Source organism: Physeter macrocephalus, chromosome 10 (assembly GCF_002837175.3).
Source record: "Physeter macrocephalus isolate SW-GA chromosome 10, ASM283717v5, whole genome shotgun sequence".
In the NCBI taxonomy this organism is placed as follows: Eukaryota; Metazoa; Chordata; class Mammalia; order Artiodactyla; family Physeteridae; genus Physeter; species Physeter macrocephalus.
This window is the reverse complement of record NC_041223.1, coordinates 21,721,267-21,739,109: the sequence shown is the minus strand read 5'-3', so window position 1 is coordinate 21,739,109 and position 17,843 is coordinate 21,721,267. Positions and strand designations below refer to the sequence as shown.

General features: G+C 40.2%; 1 protein-coding gene across 2 annotated transcripts in view; it reads right to left on the bottom strand.

The window, feature by feature from the left end:
• Positions 1-1,808: 1,808 nt before the first annotated feature.
• Positions 1,809-17,843, bottom strand: part of ADAT2 (adenosine deaminase tRNA specific 2) — a 54,274-nt gene continuing 38,239 nt past the window's right edge. Inside the window, exon 7 of one of the 2 annotated variants that reach the window (XR_003681411.2) lies at positions 1,809-2,024. The gene's annotated coding sequence lies outside the window, so the exon portion shown is untranslated. Of the gene's footprint in view, positions 2,025-12,887; positions 13,063-17,843 lie in introns of those variants that run through there. The other variant, XR_448220.4, reaches the window with a different exon arrangement.

Here is a 17,843-nt window from a genome sequence, read left to right as displayed (position 1 = left end):
AATTTACTTTAGGAAAAAGAGAAACACAGCAGGTGGCAATTTTATGTTTTTAAGGAGAAAAGACTCAGAAGAGTGTGCAAAGGGGCTTCAGGTCCTGTTTTTTTATGAGAGGGAAAAAGTGACATGTGTGTGTGGAGGGCAGGACTGGTGGAGTCCTGTGTGACAGGGAGTGGGTGGGAGTGAGGCCGTAGCCACAGCCAACCTCCGGACTACAAATTCTAACTCTCCACTCAGGGATGTGATGTTTTCTTACTGCAAAAATCAAACCTGACACCATCTAAAATTTTTCTATAATCATGAACACTTTATTTCCTCAAATGTTTCACTTTACAGTAACCATGCTTTAGAAAAGGTACCATGCTCAAGATTATTTAAGGCAAGAAACCCTTTGCCATCCCAGAAACTGAAATAGCCCCAAATGTGAGAATTTGCATCAGCTCTCGCTGCTATGCAAATCAGACAGCGGCTTGTAGGGTGGCCTTGTTTATTTTGGTAAATGTGTGGGTAGGGGACGGAAAGTGGCTGTTTAAAATGCATTTAAAACTTTTAGTTTCAAATTATTGAACTCTGCAAAAGGGAACTTAGATTTCCCAGGAACAAAATGAGACAAATCTTACTCCAGAAATATGTCAGGCATAAATACACTTAAACAAAACTCTTTAAAGCCACATTGTTGGTTATTTGAATAGAGAGTTGAGAATTTTCCTACCCAATGGGTAATTTAAGTTCACTTCACCTGTGGACTCAGAATTTGTGGGCTCCCACATTGAGACTGCTGGCTCTTTTACCACAATTGTTTAAGGTTGTGATTTGCCAACTTCTGAGCTTGGCCACTGTTTCTGAACTTTTGATTTGAGGCTCTAGCCAACCATGATTTCCAGGATATGGATCTTACCCGGTGTTTGCCTCCTACCTCTACGACTTTTCTCGCTCCATCTGCGCTACTGATGCTAGGTCCCAAGGCTCTCTGCATGGACTCCCATTGGCTGAATTATTAACTGCTGATGCCATGTACCTCTGGGCTCCTGAATTGCTTCCTCAGTTTATCATCACATAATTCAATCATATTAACTATCAAGGACAATTTGACATTAACATTAGTATGGAAAAATAAATGTGCAAGTATAGCCAGGAGATCAATTAAAAAGAATAACTAAGGGAAACTGGCTCTACCAAACACTAAAGTCTGCTATAAAGCCTTTATATCTAAAGCAGTTGGATACTGGCATATGATTAGGCAAACAGACCAGTGGGATAGACTAAAAAGTCCCTGAAGAGACCCACGTACATATGGAAATTTAGTGTGTGACAAAGGGCATCTCACGTTGCTGGGGCAAAAATAGGGAAAACTGGGTAACTACCGGAAAAAGACAAAATCTATACCTATCTCACACCATACACAAGAATAAACTAAATGAATCAGGAATCTGAACACAGACATTTAAACTATGTAAGTATGGGAAGAAAATATGGGTATATTCCTCTTTAACCTTGGTACAGGGAAAGTCTTTCTAACCATGACTCCCAATACGGGAAAAAAATAAAAGAATAGATTGACTTGTATGGCAAAAGTCAAAAGGCTGTTGACATGCTGGGAAAAATGTTTGTAACTTATACCAGAGACAAGGGGCTAATAGCCTCAATATTTAAAGAATTCTGTAAGAAGGAGAAATGACCAAACTCAAGAGAAAAACAGAAAAAAAGACAGGAACAGAAAATTTATTTTAAAACGTACATATGTCATTTAAACATTTGAAAAGATATTCAAATAACTCATAATTAAAGAAATGCAAGTTAGAACTATACCGTTTCTCACGTATCAGATAAACAAAAATTCAAAAAGCATGACAACACATCCTCTTGGCAGGGTTAGGGGAAAACAGGCACTCTCACGCATTGCTGATGGGAATACAAATTGGCACAGCCCTTTGGGAGGGGAACTTGGCAATGACTAACAAAACAATTCATTCACTTACCTCTCAACTGAGAGATCCCACTTCTAGGAATCTATCCTGAAGATACATCTCCAAAAATACAAAAATATATATGTGCAGATTATTTATTGCAACATTGTTTGAAAACAACCATGTTTTTTTAACCATGTTTTTTAAAATAATCATGTTAAATAACCATTTTTAAATAACCATGATTAAAAGAGTAGCTGAATAAACTATAGTACATGCAGACAATGGAGTACTATGCAGCTGTAAAAAAAAGAATGATAAAGATTTCTGTGAACTGGCATGGTGTATTTACTAGGACATATTAAGTGAAAAAAGCAAAGTATAAAAGAATATCAGTAGGATGCTATCCTTAGTGAAAGAAAAAAGGAAATAAGAAATTATACATGTATCTGCTTAATAGTGCAAAGGGAAAGAGAGCAAGGATAAACTAGAAACTAATGAGATTGGTTACATACAAGGAGCAGGTGGGAATGGGTTGTAAAGGATGGGAAAATGAGAAGAGGATTTTCTTCCTCTTTCCTCAATCCCCTGCCCCCAGTCAATCCCCTGGGGGCAGGGGATTGACTCTTCTGAGCAACCCTTTTTAAATAGTTCTGACTTTTGGCAACGATAGTAGTGATTCACTTACTCAAGGCATACAGACAGACAAAATCAACAAGGATGGGAAAGGGAAACCAAACGAAATATGTATGAATCCAATCAGGAGGTATAAATCATGCAGTTAATTCAAACAGGGAAATTTAATGTAAACTATAACATGGGAGTAACTGTAAAGGTGTAAGCAGTACTCTAAAAAATGAACATACTTGGAAGGGGCTCCTCCCTGAGGATGAGATTCAGACCTCGTTGGATTCAGTGAATGCTAAAAATTAGTGGATTTCCTGGGCCAGGGCAGCTCCACAGTCACCAGATAAACAGGAAATAACCCTCTGTGGTACAGGCAAGCCAAAGCTTTCAGGAAGGAAATGCAGCTGGCCAGCAAACCAAAAGCACTCCTCTGGGGTCCAAGTGGCCAAGACTAGCAGACTGGCACACAGAAGGAGTTGGGACACTGGAAGCCCATTCATCAGCAGAGCAGCATGAGGCCCAGAGTGTGTGATGTCCATGCTGGGAGGGCCACAGTGAGGTGGTCACTGGACCAGGGTCAAGGCAGTGAGCTCACCAAGGGACACTGTGGTCTGGACAAGCAGCACTGGATTTTTCCACACACCGCCGGTAGCCATGTGATAGGAGTGAGAAGATAACAAAACAGCAGCACACCGGAACCAAGAAGAGAAATCCGTTTCTCTACAATGTCCCTGTAGTACCTTTCACTGGCAAATTGTAACATTGTGCTTATTGCAAAAAAGAAATACTTAAAGGATCCATCTCCATTATTGCAGAGTAAGTAATGAAGGGTGAATTTGGAGATGAAGGGCAATCAATTGGTAACTAGTAGAGAAGGCAAACAAAGAAATAAACCTAACTGTAAAATAACAAATGAATAACACAACCATACAGAAAGCAAAGGAGAAAAAGGAACAAACCTCAGTTACTTTGAAAAACAGTATTTTTACTATGTGCACTAAAACTAAAGATAAAATGAACCATGCACAAATGTACATACAGGGGTATGGAAATTACTTTCTGTGAATTCTAGTATTAAGTAAATAAATTAAAATATTGTGGCTAATGAGAGCCTGTTTTATCATTGTCAGAGAAAGGGGTTACAAATAAAGAGCATTCAGGACAAACCGTGTGGTATTCGAACGGAATCGGAGGTATCACTATGAAATCATGGTTTTTATTATATATAAAGAAAGACAGATATACAAATAGATATAAATATGTGTATATGCACATATGTTTCTAGCTCTCTCCTCTGAGAGAAACTAGAAGCAATGATAACTCCAGCAGCAGTAAGTACACCTAATGCCCAGATCTTGGTTTCTGAATACCATGCTCCAACAGAATGAACCAGGGCTCCTTGGAGAAATGGCTCAGGTCATGGCTAGGCAGTACCACAAAAAAAATAAAATATTAAAGACAAACAAGTAAGGGTACCGGTTTCTGGTCAAGAACTTAGCATAATGTCACATACAGAGGCATTTATTAAGTAAAGAAACTATAATGCATGGTGAAAGGGTAGGCTTTGGAACCATCCAGATGTATGCTCAAGTCTGGCCTTGTTAGTTACTAATTGTGTGATACCAGGCTAGTTACCTAGTCTTCCTAAGCCTCATGTCCTCATTACACATTTACATAAATGGGTCATCATAATAATACCTACTTTGTATGATTATGATTATCTAGAGTCTAATCTACATTATGATTATCTATATTAAATAAACAATATTTGTAAGGAACTTGTTCAATCAATAGGAGTCCCAGTGGTTGAGACTATGGTTGTTAGGATTAGCCATATTAATGACTAGGTTATGCCTTGTGAAGAATTATACACAGTATACTAAAGGGCCCCTTTAAGACCAGGTAGATACATTTTTAAACCGAAAAATGGTTAAATAAAAGGTGATTATTTTTTATCAAAACATGATTCATAGACTTCTTTGGGAGCAGATAGATTTTGGTTTACTTTTAATTCTGTAAAACCAGATCTATGACATAAAGCAATTATTTGTGCATTGCCTTATGCAGTTGGGGAGAGGGCCACCACAGGGTGACTTGGGCATGGGGAATATCTGGCTCACTAGTAAGTCTTAATGTTGACTCTTTCAAAGGGGTGAAGAGAAGCCAAACTCCCTAGTTGTCTTTTCTAAGCAGATTCTGAACGACTTAAATGTGATGACATAGATCAAATATTTGAGGTTAAGCATTGCTTGTAGGTTCATGCTTTCTCCTTTAATCCATTTTTTGAGATAACTCCAGCATAAATAATGGGCAAGCACAGAAGAAGGCTGAAAATGGCTAAACAGATTCTATTTGGTGCTATTTCAGTGCTAAGTCAAACACTAAAATGTCTGGTGTTTCTAGTGATACATTTATTTTATGAAAAAGATATGAGACCAAGAGACTCCTGTGGCAACTATTCCCTATATAAACAAAGGAAACCATCACAAACAAAATATGTCAATCTGCTGACTTCCAAATATTGCCAATAATCCTTTAAGTTTAGGAACAAAGGCTACATTCCTGAATAAATTTTCTTATCTTTAAAATCGACTCCAAAGTTTTGGAAACCCTAGCTTTTGAATATTAACCCAAAATAGTTTCTATCCAGTCCTTTGGAAGTGCAACTCAAATTCATGCTAACCTTAATGGAGGCAGAGGTAGTGTCTGTGATCTTTCACTGACCCCTTTGTGATTCCTGAGAACTCTAACCATATTGGATATTCCAAAGCATCTTCATCTTTGAATCCTCATCCAGCACTGCTCCCCTTCACTCAGTAGTGACCTCTACCTTATGTGGCTAAGATCTGGTCTGTTTAGAACAAGTGTCATCTAAATTGTTGCGCTGATAGCTCCACCCTCATCCAGCCCCTGCCTATCCTCCAGCCTCTGGACAAGTGGTGACTCCCTCCTTCTTCATGACTCACCCCTTCACTTGGATTCTCAATCTCACACCCTGAAGCTCCTCCCAGTGTGTCATTTATTTTTCTGATTTTCTTTCAAAAATACATAGGCTTCCCTTATACTTTCCTGGACTATCTTCTATTCTGATAGCTCTACACTTATGTTTCCCTGCCCAAATCATTGATTTATCCTTTAAACCTGGTGTCTGTCCTCACTTCTCTACTGAGACAAATCCAAGGACTTTTTACTAACTTCTGTTTTCTCTGCCTCTGCCATGTCTAACTTTGGTGAACACGCAGGGTCAATCCTAACTCTGAACCTTTGCCCCTCTTGCGGCCCCACCTGAAATCTTCCCTCCTCTTCATTTGTGTCATTCTCACCCATCCTTAAAGGTCCAGCTTGAACCCCTTTTCATCTGTGAAGTCTCATCAGAATCCCCCCTTCTCTGAACTCTTGTAATACTGCCAGTAGGATGCACTGCATCTCAGAGATGCACCCAAATTATGCTTCGGGAAACTACACGGTTCCCACTTTATGCATTCTTGCCCAGCGGCTCTTTCTTGGCCAAGGAGTGAGCATGTATCCCTAATCATGCCAACGGGATTCTCTCTCCCAGGAACATGAATCCCGAATGGAGTGACCGAAGGAGAAAGTGGATAGAACAAAACCATCCCGGCTGCAGGGTCCTGCTGAGCCTGTGTCCTAGCCCCACCCCCTAGATCCTGGGAGGTGTAGGATCTGATCTTCCTGGTTGTGGCTCTTCCACATTTCCTTCATTTCTGCGAGCCATGTTTTTTTTTCTCTTAAGTTGACAAGAGTAAATGTTTCTCCCTACATCCAAATATACTTAACTAGGATTTTCCCATTGCCTTTTATTACTGTTTAATTTGAGGGAAGAGGAGCTAATTAAGTCTCGTGTGCCAATGAGACAGGAAGTTTCTTGAGGGCAGAAATTCTGCCTTACAACTTTATATATCTTACATAAGTTTTTAACAATTCAACTGCATGAATAATCATATAGGAAAATCTCAATCTATAAATAAAGAGACAAGAATAACTATCTGAGATCATCTTTATGATTCTATGTTGCAGTTTAAGATCATTCGTTAATTCCATAAACACATCCCAAGTGTCAGCTATTGACCATGCACCAAGTTAGACACTGGAGTCGTGTGCAAGATGAAAAAGACAAAAGACATGGCTCCTGTATCTGGAGTTCTTCTTTCCAGTTTAACTTGTGTCTTATATAATGATAGTACCTAGTATCAATTTGGCACTTATAATTCTGAAAAGCTTTCAAATATAAATGGGAAAGCTTCTGATGGATCACGTGACCAAGATCAAAACCAGAGCAACAAGGAGAAGACAGGTCCCCTGACTTACAGTGATGTTCCTTCCTTCTCTCTACCACAATGAGAAACATTTCCTTCAGACACAATTAAATAAATTGTGGCATTATGTTTTATTTAATTCCCACGTTACATCCAACTCATGGGTTATTCTTTTGTTACACAAGATAAAGGCAGTTTTTGAGTTCTTGCTAGAGGAAAACAACATAAGTATTAGCTGGTTCTGGGATATTTGATGAACAAATATTTATGTAGTGCACGCTAAGTGCAATGCATTGGTCTATCCTGTGATTACACCACTCAAGACATAGTGACAGTCCCTGCCCTAAGTGAGTTTATGCTCTTGTGGGAGAGCAGGGGAGTGCCATATATGTGGTAAGTGCTAGAATGAAGAGATACAGCCCATACTCAAGTTCCCCAAATTTTTATGTTCACAAAGAATCTGAATTGAATTTCTCAGTCTCCCCCAATCATTTGTATGTTGACTGAAACTTATCAGCCTTGTTTTTTCCCCTCATTCCAGAACCAATGTCCCTTCCTCTTCACAGTATCACCTCTCTCTAAATTTCCCCTTTTCTTTAAATTCTCCCTTCCTAAATCTGAATTTCCAAGGTGATCCCCAAAACCTTACTGATCCACAGGACATTCACCAAGACCCTGATGGACCCTCAGTGGTCCTCAGAGCTCTATAAAAAATTCCTTTTTCTGAGAAGCAGGAAGTTGTCTTTGTTATATTGTCAATGGTCCAGGACAAGACCAGAGACCAAGAGCCAAAGGGTACACCATGAAATTACTTTTTTAGGATTGCATTGTTGGCAAGCCACATGCTTGAATGTACCGTTCTGCTGTTTTGCTTTTAGGGTCAACAGAAGTATATAAAATTTTTCAACTTTCTTCAAAACATGTGCCATGAAATTGACTTAATAAAATGAATAACAACAGTAGCTGCAAGTTACAAAGCAAAACTAGGCTAGGACATATCTGTTGAAAGGGCAGTTGAGGACTTCCCTGGTGGCGCAGTGGTTAAGAATCCGCCTGCCAATGCAGGGGACGTGGGTTTGAGCCCTGGTCCGCGAAGATTCCACATGCTGCAGAGCAACTAAGCCCGTGCGCCACAACTACTGAACCTGCACTCTAGAGCCCACAACTACTGAGCCCGAGCGCCACAACTACTGCAGCTCACGTGCCTACAGCCCGTGCTCCACAACAAGAGAAGCCGCCGCAATGAGAAGCCCGCACACCGCAACAAAGAGTACCCCCCACTCGCCACAACTAGAGAAAAGCCCACGTGCAGCAACAGACCCAATGCAGCCAAAAATAAATAAATAAATTTATTTTTTTTTAAAAAAAGAAAGGGCAGTTGAAATAAAGACTAAATTTTCTATCAGCTAAGAGTCCACATTTATCAACTGTTAAAACATACAACTTTCTGGACAATCTTAAAGATATTACTGTCATTTCTGTAAAAGCAATTTGTATACGGTGTAACTTTCATGTATAATTACTGCTAGTATAGGCAGACTGGGGCATTGCTAGGATGATTTGAGGCAGAGAGGAGTGAGAATATTAAGAAATGTTATACTCAGTACATTTCTAAACTATGGCAGGTAAGATCTGAAAGACTACACAATGTAAAATGAGGTCAGGCAGTGATTTAAAAGTCTGTGCGTTTCTTTGATCATAATACCTAGCACTTTTTCAGAGAATTTACTAACATTAATTACTCCTCACCACATTTTCATGATATAATATCAACAGCTGCATTTTGTCTTCATTGGTTAAGAGGCATAATGAGGGAGTTAAATGATGGCTTATATCTGGAAAGGAGTTGGAGGAATATCTAGTTTCTAAAGCTTGCATTTATAGTACATCATTAAGAGCTCCAGCTTTGAGAAAAGACAAACCCAGGTTCAAATTCAAGCTCTGTCACTTAATATATCTACGTGACCCTAGGCAAGACACTTACTATCTAAGCCTCGTGTTCTCCATCTGAAAAAGCGAACATGTCCTAGATTGCAAAAATGGGCCCAATTGTTCATCATTTCTTATATCTATACCTTTTGTCCTGCTGTTTTCCAATGCTCTCTACAGGGATGGAATGACTTATTTAACATCCTTACATTTAACTATGTGACTTGCTTTAACCAACATGTCTGAGATATTAACAGACATGTTGCACAAAGAAGGTTGAAATGGACTTATGCAATTAGGCTTGTTCAGAGCTTGCAGCTCTCCACTCACAACAGAACATGCCCAGCCTAGGCCATTGGAGGAGGAGATACAAATGGAGGAGCTGGATTGCCCCATTTATCCCAGCCAAGGCCAGGCTAGATCAGTCTTCAGTGAGCCAAATCCTACATGTCATGAGCCAATCCAGCCAAGACTGGCAGATCTCTTTAGCCAATCACCCCACGTGTATAAGCAACACATAGTTATTTTTGCATGCCACTGGGGTTTTGTGGGGTTTTGTTACATAACATTGCTGTGACAATAGATAACTGATACATGATGGTAGTACCTATCACATACATGTCAGTGTGAGAAGATACATGTAAATCACTTAGTACAGAACCAAATGATAATTATAACAATACAAGTGATAATAGGTACTGTTCTTCTGGAGAAAGGATTACAGAATATGCAAAGGTATTGGCAATTCATCTGTGGATCCTGAACAAGACCTGTCTCATTGAAAAGTTTTTACAAAATCATACAATTTTACTTCTAGTTTTTGCAAAGAACCAGGCAGATGGTCCAGCTGTAGTTTTTAAGCTTGTGAGTATCCTGGGATCTGTTCTTAGAAGTAAAACAGTTCTTTTCCTTCTATAAGATTTACCTTGTAAAGATTCAAAAATACAAAACAAAGAAGATTCAAAAATACAAAACAAAACAAAACCAAAACACCACACACAGAGTAGAGACAGACATTCAAATTCATGACCTACTGAGGGAAGCCAAAGGCTAGCCTCATGAATAAACCCGAGTTATGGAGTTTTGCTCCAGCGGAGGGCTGGGCAGGGAAGAACAATCCTCATCCTTTGGGTTCTTTTCCTATTTGGGTAATCTTCTTGAAATAGTTCAGTATAATGGTGAAGAAATGTGGCTCTAGAGTTTAAATTCTGGTTCTGCCCCTTACTAGCGCTGCCATCTTGAGCACATTAAACTCTGCATACATTAACTCACTCCTTAAGTGGGAAAAAGAACAGTAACCACCACAGGTTGCTGCAAGGATCACATAATAGCTGCAAAGGCTTTTACAGTGAGAATATTAAGAAATGTTATACTCAGTACATTTCTAAACTATGGCAGGTAAGAGATCTGAAAGACTACACAATGTAAAATGAGGTCAGGCAGTGATTTAAAAGTCTGTGTGTTTCTTTGATCATAATACCTAGCACTTTTTCAGAGAAAAAGTGCTAGGTATTATTCTCTATGCTAGAGAATGCTGCTGTCTAAGCCAGGTGAGCCTAATTGGCCTGGATACAAAACAGCCCATTAGTGTTGAACTACCTGTGTCCATCCTAAGTACAGAACAAAAACTGAATCTCAGATTTTATACTCCGAGGTGAGGAAAAGCCACACTCATGAGAGAGAAGAAGGTACAAGGCCTAGATGAATGCCAAGAGTGATGTTTCTCAGTGGCTCCCAAGCTATCTCACCTAGTTCTCGTAAGAGTTATGAGAAAGAGTCCAAAGTGACTTCTAGCTTTGCACTGCAGTTCTGTCCATTAGCACAAAGACAAGTCAATGCTCTTCACCTAACCAACCAGTAGCATGAATAGACAAGTGACTTGCTCTCTTTTAGACACCAACATTCTTCCTTTTCTGGCTGTTTCTCTTACTACTCCCGTGAAATTAACCATGGGAGCCATAGTCTACTCTGAGAGTTGCTGTCCTCCTTAGGAAAAGGAGATCAGGACAGAAGCCAAAGAGAGTCTTACCCTCTCCTTCATGGAGGCACTTCTTCCACATCCTCTCCTAAATACTCTTCCTCCATATCATCCAGGAGTCAAGGAGTTGCTACTTCATTCCTTCACGGTTTTTGTGAATGCTTCGCTATTGTAGCCCCAAAAGCTGCTGAGCAGGTCAGGACATTAATTACATTAGCCCCAGTGCCACCGTCAGCCCCTGTTCTCTTTCTCCTCTTGGATCCTGCTCAGCTATGCTATCCAACCAAGCAGGGTGAAAAATAAGCACCAGATGAAAATATAGCCCAAATAATACACCAGCACTGTAAAATTCCTGAAATTGACGGCCACCTTGTAAAAGTTAACAATACAAACTTTCTCCTATTATCAGTTCAATCTGCTGCTGCTACAGAGAAATTTCAGTCCAAAATTCTGCCCTACCCTATTTCCTTCTACTGACTCAGTTCCAGGCAGAAGAGATGGTATTTGGGCCTTTGGGTGGAATCTGCACACTGGGCCATCTGCCAGTATAATTGGAATAGAGCCTTAGCACCTCCAAAGTTTGATCATTTCAACCCTAAGACTCTAATTTCCCTCTTTTCTGAAATACCTAAGGGTCGACAGAACAAATGAGAATATCACAGCACCAGCCTTAATCCCACAAAATTCAAAAGCACAAACAAATTCCCAGTAATAACCTAAACATCAATTTCCATCTGAGGGCAGTTACCAAGCAAAAGATTGCATTTCCCAGAGCATATTCCAGATGCTTATTGCTATTGCCAGCTACAGACCATTGTGAAGATTTGGCATTATCCAGGTCTGCAAGGAAACAAACAAAAAAAAAGAGAGCAAGAGAGAGAAAAAAAGGCCTCTTCCTTTAGATTTCAGGATGCCGGTGACTTTGTACCAACTGTTAGAATTCCAGCCTTGGAAAGCCAAGTTCATGGGGAGAGAGAAATCATGTATCAAGACACAAACTGTGTGGATAACTACAAAGAACCTGCTGTATAAAAATATAAATAAAATTCTAAAATTAAAAAAATACAAAAAACCCGACACAAATTGTGACACTGTGTGCTCCTTGCCATGCTTTGCCTGCACAACTGAGCTTATATACACAATTTAAATGGCAACTTAAAAATAAAAAGATAAAAGATGTTCTATAGCCCTCATTGCTAACTCTGCTGTTGCCAAGAGTAAGCAGCAGTGAAAAGATAAATCCATCAGTATTTGAATTTAAATGTTAAAATAATAATAAAGCTTATGGTCTCCCTAAGGTTAGTTTATAATAAAAATAACTTCTTGAACCGGAAAACTTATCTGGTTTCTTTCTTCCTTTCATTATCCACTTAATGACTGAAGTTATTATTTCCATGGTGGTCTCCAAGCCAGACTTGGTTTCTATGTAGATTGGCATATCACCTCCAACAATTTCACCAGCTGCCTTTTCCTCTCAAGAGAATATGATTAAAATATTAATCCAGCTTCTGGACTAATCTAGCAAAAAAAAAAAAAGTTATATAAATCAATCTCTGCACAACATTTTCCTCGCTCTGAAATGTGCAATGTGTCCTCGTTTTATTTGTGATGCCTCCACAGGAAGGTTAGGTACTAGCAAAGCAGATCTAAAATGTTTACCTCTCTGCCCCTCTCCTGCTTTGTCCTCCTGACTTCTCAAACCTGGAAATGGGAAACTTTGAGCCCCAGTCCGAATGAGAAGAGAAGAGCTGGAGGAAATCGCCAGGGGTCTAAGTCACGCTACCTAGGCTACCCAGCTGCCTGGCAGCGATCTGCCAAAGCGCCCAGAGATAGAGGGCACGCTCAGCCAGCCGACACGGCGCTCTCTCGGCAGTGATAATACGCACGTTTGTCCTGCTGCCTGGAAACCATCCAGAACTGCAAATCCATCACTCCACAAGCATTGACCGAAACCACCCCTGGGCCTAGCATCGGGCTAAATCCTTGCTTTTGAGGAGATTACAATCTAATTACTGTAATTAGACACCAATCGAGTATTGAACTATGTGACACTAAGTAGGAATTTGAAGAAAATGGTCATTGAGGGCTGGAGTCATTGGAAAAGATTTCATGGAGCCTCCAAGACTTTGAAGGGAAGAGTAAAGTAATGCTTGAGGTTGATGAAGTTGATAAAAATGGGCTTAGGATCAAAAAAAAACAAAACACCGTGTGGAGTCTCGGTCTTACCTGAGGAAGAAATCCACCAATAAAGGTGCCGAAGGCATGCTGGGTTCCCCGGACCGTTGTGTCAGCAGAGCTCATCACTAAGAAAATGGGTTTCCTCTCAGGTCAGGAAGAAATTTCATCCTTCCTGAAATTGTTTAGCATTTGAATCAAGATGGTGACGTTGTTGATACAAAAATCAAGCTGACATCCTTAAGTTACTTAGGCCTCCAATATAGAAATGTCATTGAAAGAAATGGCTTTCTAGCAATGCCAGTTCAGACTAGATTAAAAGTTGAAAGTACTTTCCTGTGAAGTCAGGGTTACTGATGGAGGAATAGGTCTTTTTCCAAAGGGCACTAACAGTCAAGAAACATCATTAGTAGTACCTGCTAGGACTAGGATTGGAATGATTGAGCCGTAGAATTGTTCCACTAATTTTAAAAAGTCATACTGTAGGTTTCAGTCTAAGTAATTAATAAAAATAGCAAGACTTTGTTTCTTATGTGCCCTTAAGTACTAACTTTGCATTAATCTGCATATTTTAATTGAACTACGTGCATTACGTGACAAAAGTGTCTCTGGAGAAACTCTGGTTTCTCCAGTTCGTCCCATGATTAATGACAGATAAGGTGGACAGGGGTGAAAGCATTTTTCAACATGGCTAACCTGATTTTCCAAGAGAAAAGCTGTCAAGGCCCATTTTCTCCCTCATGCTTAGCTAAATTGCTGACTGAATCAACTAGTGTAATGGGTTAATTCTGAAATCTTATCTCTAATTATTGTGTAAAACTGAAATGTACCTCTGTCTCCTTTTGGGGAGGATTTTTTTAAATGGCGGAATAACAATCATTTCATTCCAAGTATCATCTGCAAGTCAGGTTTTCCATAAGGCAGACAGGGCCTTGCTGAAACTGATGTTTCTGAATAGTTTGTCTACACTTCAGCCTGGGAACAGACTGCAAAGTGGGCTGGGGTGGAAATAAGAGCTGGGCTTTCTGTGACCTTTCTGGAAGGTCAAAGGAGGTGTGACATTCACTCGGCTCTGTGCTGTAAGGAACTCAGGTCTCTCTTCCCCATTTAAAGACTCTAACGTGGGCCTGGTATCCACCATTCATTCCCACAATTGCCAATTGTCAAGGACCATCTCAGAAGTTTCTAGGAATGGGTATAGGCTGCAGGCTCAGAGAAGCTGCTTCTCAGCCACCACCAGCTGGGAATTGAGTTTGCTGTGCTGACCACAAGCGTAGGACTCCTCCAGACCAGCAACTCCAGCACTTTGCAGCAAACACACATGATGAATGGTGTATGGACACACACCCGTGGGTGTTCCCAGGATCATGCACAATTCCCTGAATACTGGCTTTAACCCCACCCTTTCTCCAAAACCAGAAAGCATGGCACAATATTAGATGAGAGAGAGTATAATTGGGAAAGGCTTGAATCCACTCTAAGGTATGCTTCGAACAAAAATAAATAATTCAGAGATGTCAGCACATTATTAAGAAAAAAATGGATTGAAACATTTCACAGAGTTGCGACACCACGTTGAGAACTGCTGCCTTTGACACGAAGCTGCCTGGGACACCGGACACTTGTCACACAAGCTGACAGCAACCTATCAGTCTCAAGGGCTACCCTGACTGGCTGTCTACCACCCTGCTGCCCTTTCTTCATAGAGAAGAGACCCACACCTATGATTGTACAGAGTGATGATTAAGAGCATGTACTTCTGTATATAAAATAGGTAAACAACAAGGACCAACTGTATAGCACAGGAAACTATATCCAATATCTTGTAATAACCTATAATGGAGAAGAATCTGAAAAAGAATAGATATAAATATAGATATATATAGATATATCTGAATCACTTTGCTGTACACCTGAAGGTAACACAACGTTGTAAATTAACTACAATTCAATTGTTTTTAATGGTTAAAAAATAAAATAAAATCTAGGAAAATAAATGTGAAAACCGAAACCTTTAAAAAAAAAAAAAAAGCACACACTCTGGAGACAGCCTGCCTGAATTCAAATCCTAACTTCACATTTTTTTGCTCTTCATTAGGGCTGTTCACAAATACTCCCATTCTCCTCCTCCTGAGGTAGATGGTGGCTTACATTTCCTGCCACCTTGAAGTTGGGCGTGTCTGTGTGACTTACTTTAATTCCTATGTGAGAAGTGATGATTCACTTCTGGGCAAAAGTCAGTAAGCCCTCCTTACTCAAGTGGCCCATGGTCCAGCAGTATAGGACTCACCTGGAAGCTTGCCAGAAATGCAGAATCTCAGGCCCACCCCAGACCTCCTGACTCGCGATGTGTACTTCACAAGCTCCCCAGGCCATGCACACGCACATTCGAGTGGGAAGCCCTGCTCCAAAGCAAGAGCCCTGCTCACCATTTGCTCATCTCCCTGCCACCGTGACTGATGATGTCCCAGATGGTGGCCTAAGCCCTTGGCCTGACCTGAGATGGACAAGAAGTAAAGCACGAGAGAATCAAAGCTTTGTTCTAAGCCACTAAAATGTGAGGGCTGTTCCTGTGGCATAAACAAGCCTATTCTGATACAATCACTTAGTGCTCTGCGACCCTGGACAGGTTACTTAAACTCCCTGTGCCTCAGTTTCCTTGATGTAAAACGGAGATGATATCAGTACCGATTCTTAGGGTTGATGTGAGGATTACTGAGGTAACATATGAATAGAGCCTGGCACACATTCAATGCAAATGTTAGCATCTATTACTGACACATTCCGTGCCCACAACTCAAATCTTGCCTAGTGATGTGTGATTCCTCAGTGACAGTAGGATCAGAACCTTTGCCCCGCTGGCAATCCCCTACCCCAAACCACTCATACTCCAGGACAAGCATGAAATCACTCACATCAGAAAGAGAATGAAAAAGGATTCCTTCTCGGAAAGAAGTAGGGGATCTTTGTAACCTGGCCCAAGCATTCCTGGCCTGGATCTTCACATCACTGCCTTTCCCCTACTCTAATATCGCATATGCAGCCCTCACCCTCTCACCTGCCTTCCCAAATCCTTCCTGCCTTTCAGGGCACAGCTAGTGTCCCTCCTTCACCATGAAGTCTGCCTCAAAGACTTCTTTACTATGCAATTTAGAATTAAGACATAGTATCTGTCTATTATGCATAAGGCTTTGTCCTGAACTCAATGCTGGGTTAAAACACACACACACACACACACACACACACACACACACACACACACACACACACACACACAATACCTAGTAAATGTTTATTTTTTGTCTTTTCTAGCACCAAAGGGTTACCAAGCCTGTTCCCCAAGAAAACTGGCAAAGGCACCGTGATGGGGATGGTATAGAGGTAGTTTCTGTTTAAGTCCTGCTTTTTAAAAGGGTCCAGTAGATTTCTGACATGATAGTAAAAGTGATAAATACTTGATAACATTTTTTATGATGATCATGAATAAAATGGGCTTTTTTAGTCTAAACCCAAATAAAATGATAAATTATCTTTTCTCCTTGCCACTCCCTTAATGTATATGTAAGGAAACAAAATATTCTAAGCCAGGGTAAATATTTTAGTGTCCTGGATCTCTCTTTCATATTCATAAACCGACTTGAAAAAAGAATCACGGTACCGAAGCAATTCACCACAGCTGCGCAATGAACCACACGACTCAGTTCCAAAGTCACAGAACTTGAATAAGCACCTTAGAAATCCAACCTCAACATTTCATATTCTCTAGACCAGGGGGGAGCAAACATTTTCTTAAAGGGCCAGACACTGGACATTTTAGGCTGTGGGAACCACAGGTCTCCGTCACTGCTACTCAACTCTGCCACTATAGCACAGAAGCAGCCCCAGACAATACAGAAACAAATGGGCATGGCTATGTTCCAACAAAACTTAATTTATGGACACTGACATTTGAATTTCACATGTTCACGGGTCACTAAAATCTCCTTTTGATTTTTTTTCAACCATTTAAAAATGTAAAACCATTTTCAACCTGTGAGTTGTTCCCAAACAGCCAGCAAGCTGGGTTTGCCGGCTCCTGCGCCAGACCCCCAAGTTCATGCTTCTTCAACCACATCACAAAGTCTCCCTAGTAGTCATGGATACATGGTATGGAGCCCAGTGGTCACTTAAAAATCAGGTGAGAAATAATCCCATGAGCCCGTTTTTATTAGCTCAACTTGAAAAAACAAAGATCCTAAAGATGTCAAACTTTTGCCGGAACATATGCCAGTGTTACCACAAAAATAATGTCACCCATCACCCCTGTCCTCACCACACACAATTAACAGTTTACAGAGTAAGAAAGTAGTTGGCAGTTGTCTTCATAGATGAAGTCAATGTAGTCTCATTCCTTTGCCAAAAGGCAGGGAAAGCAGTTCCTGATGGCTCTTCTCCCCAGGGCTATTCAAGGCCAGTTGATGCAGAATGACTAGGAAGGACAAGCTTTGGCTTCAACGTGGATTTTTAACCAGGACTCTCACTACTTTAAAAAAAAATGTTTAATTTTTTTTCAAAAAGAGCCTTGGCTTTTGCTATTTTTACTGACAGTCATTTTGAAAGTAGCAGTGCTTAAAACATTTTAAGTCTAGATATCTCTATGGAAACCCAAGAGAATTCACATTTTATGGCCAAATGACTACCTACCTAGATCCTCTCGGATCACTATAGGCCATCTGTGAAAACAGAAACATCTTAGACCTATTTTTCCAAAACTCTATCTTATCAGATATATAATTAAATTGATATAATTATTAGTTTTGCTGAGGAAAAGATTAGGAGAGAACTTATTTCTGAGGCTGCCTTTTGATTTTTAAGACATCCCTATTTAAAATATTATTAGGAGAAGAATTTTGTAAAGAATTTTATCAATTTTGGCAGACGTAATAAAAGAGGAAGAACGCAATCAAATAATTTAAC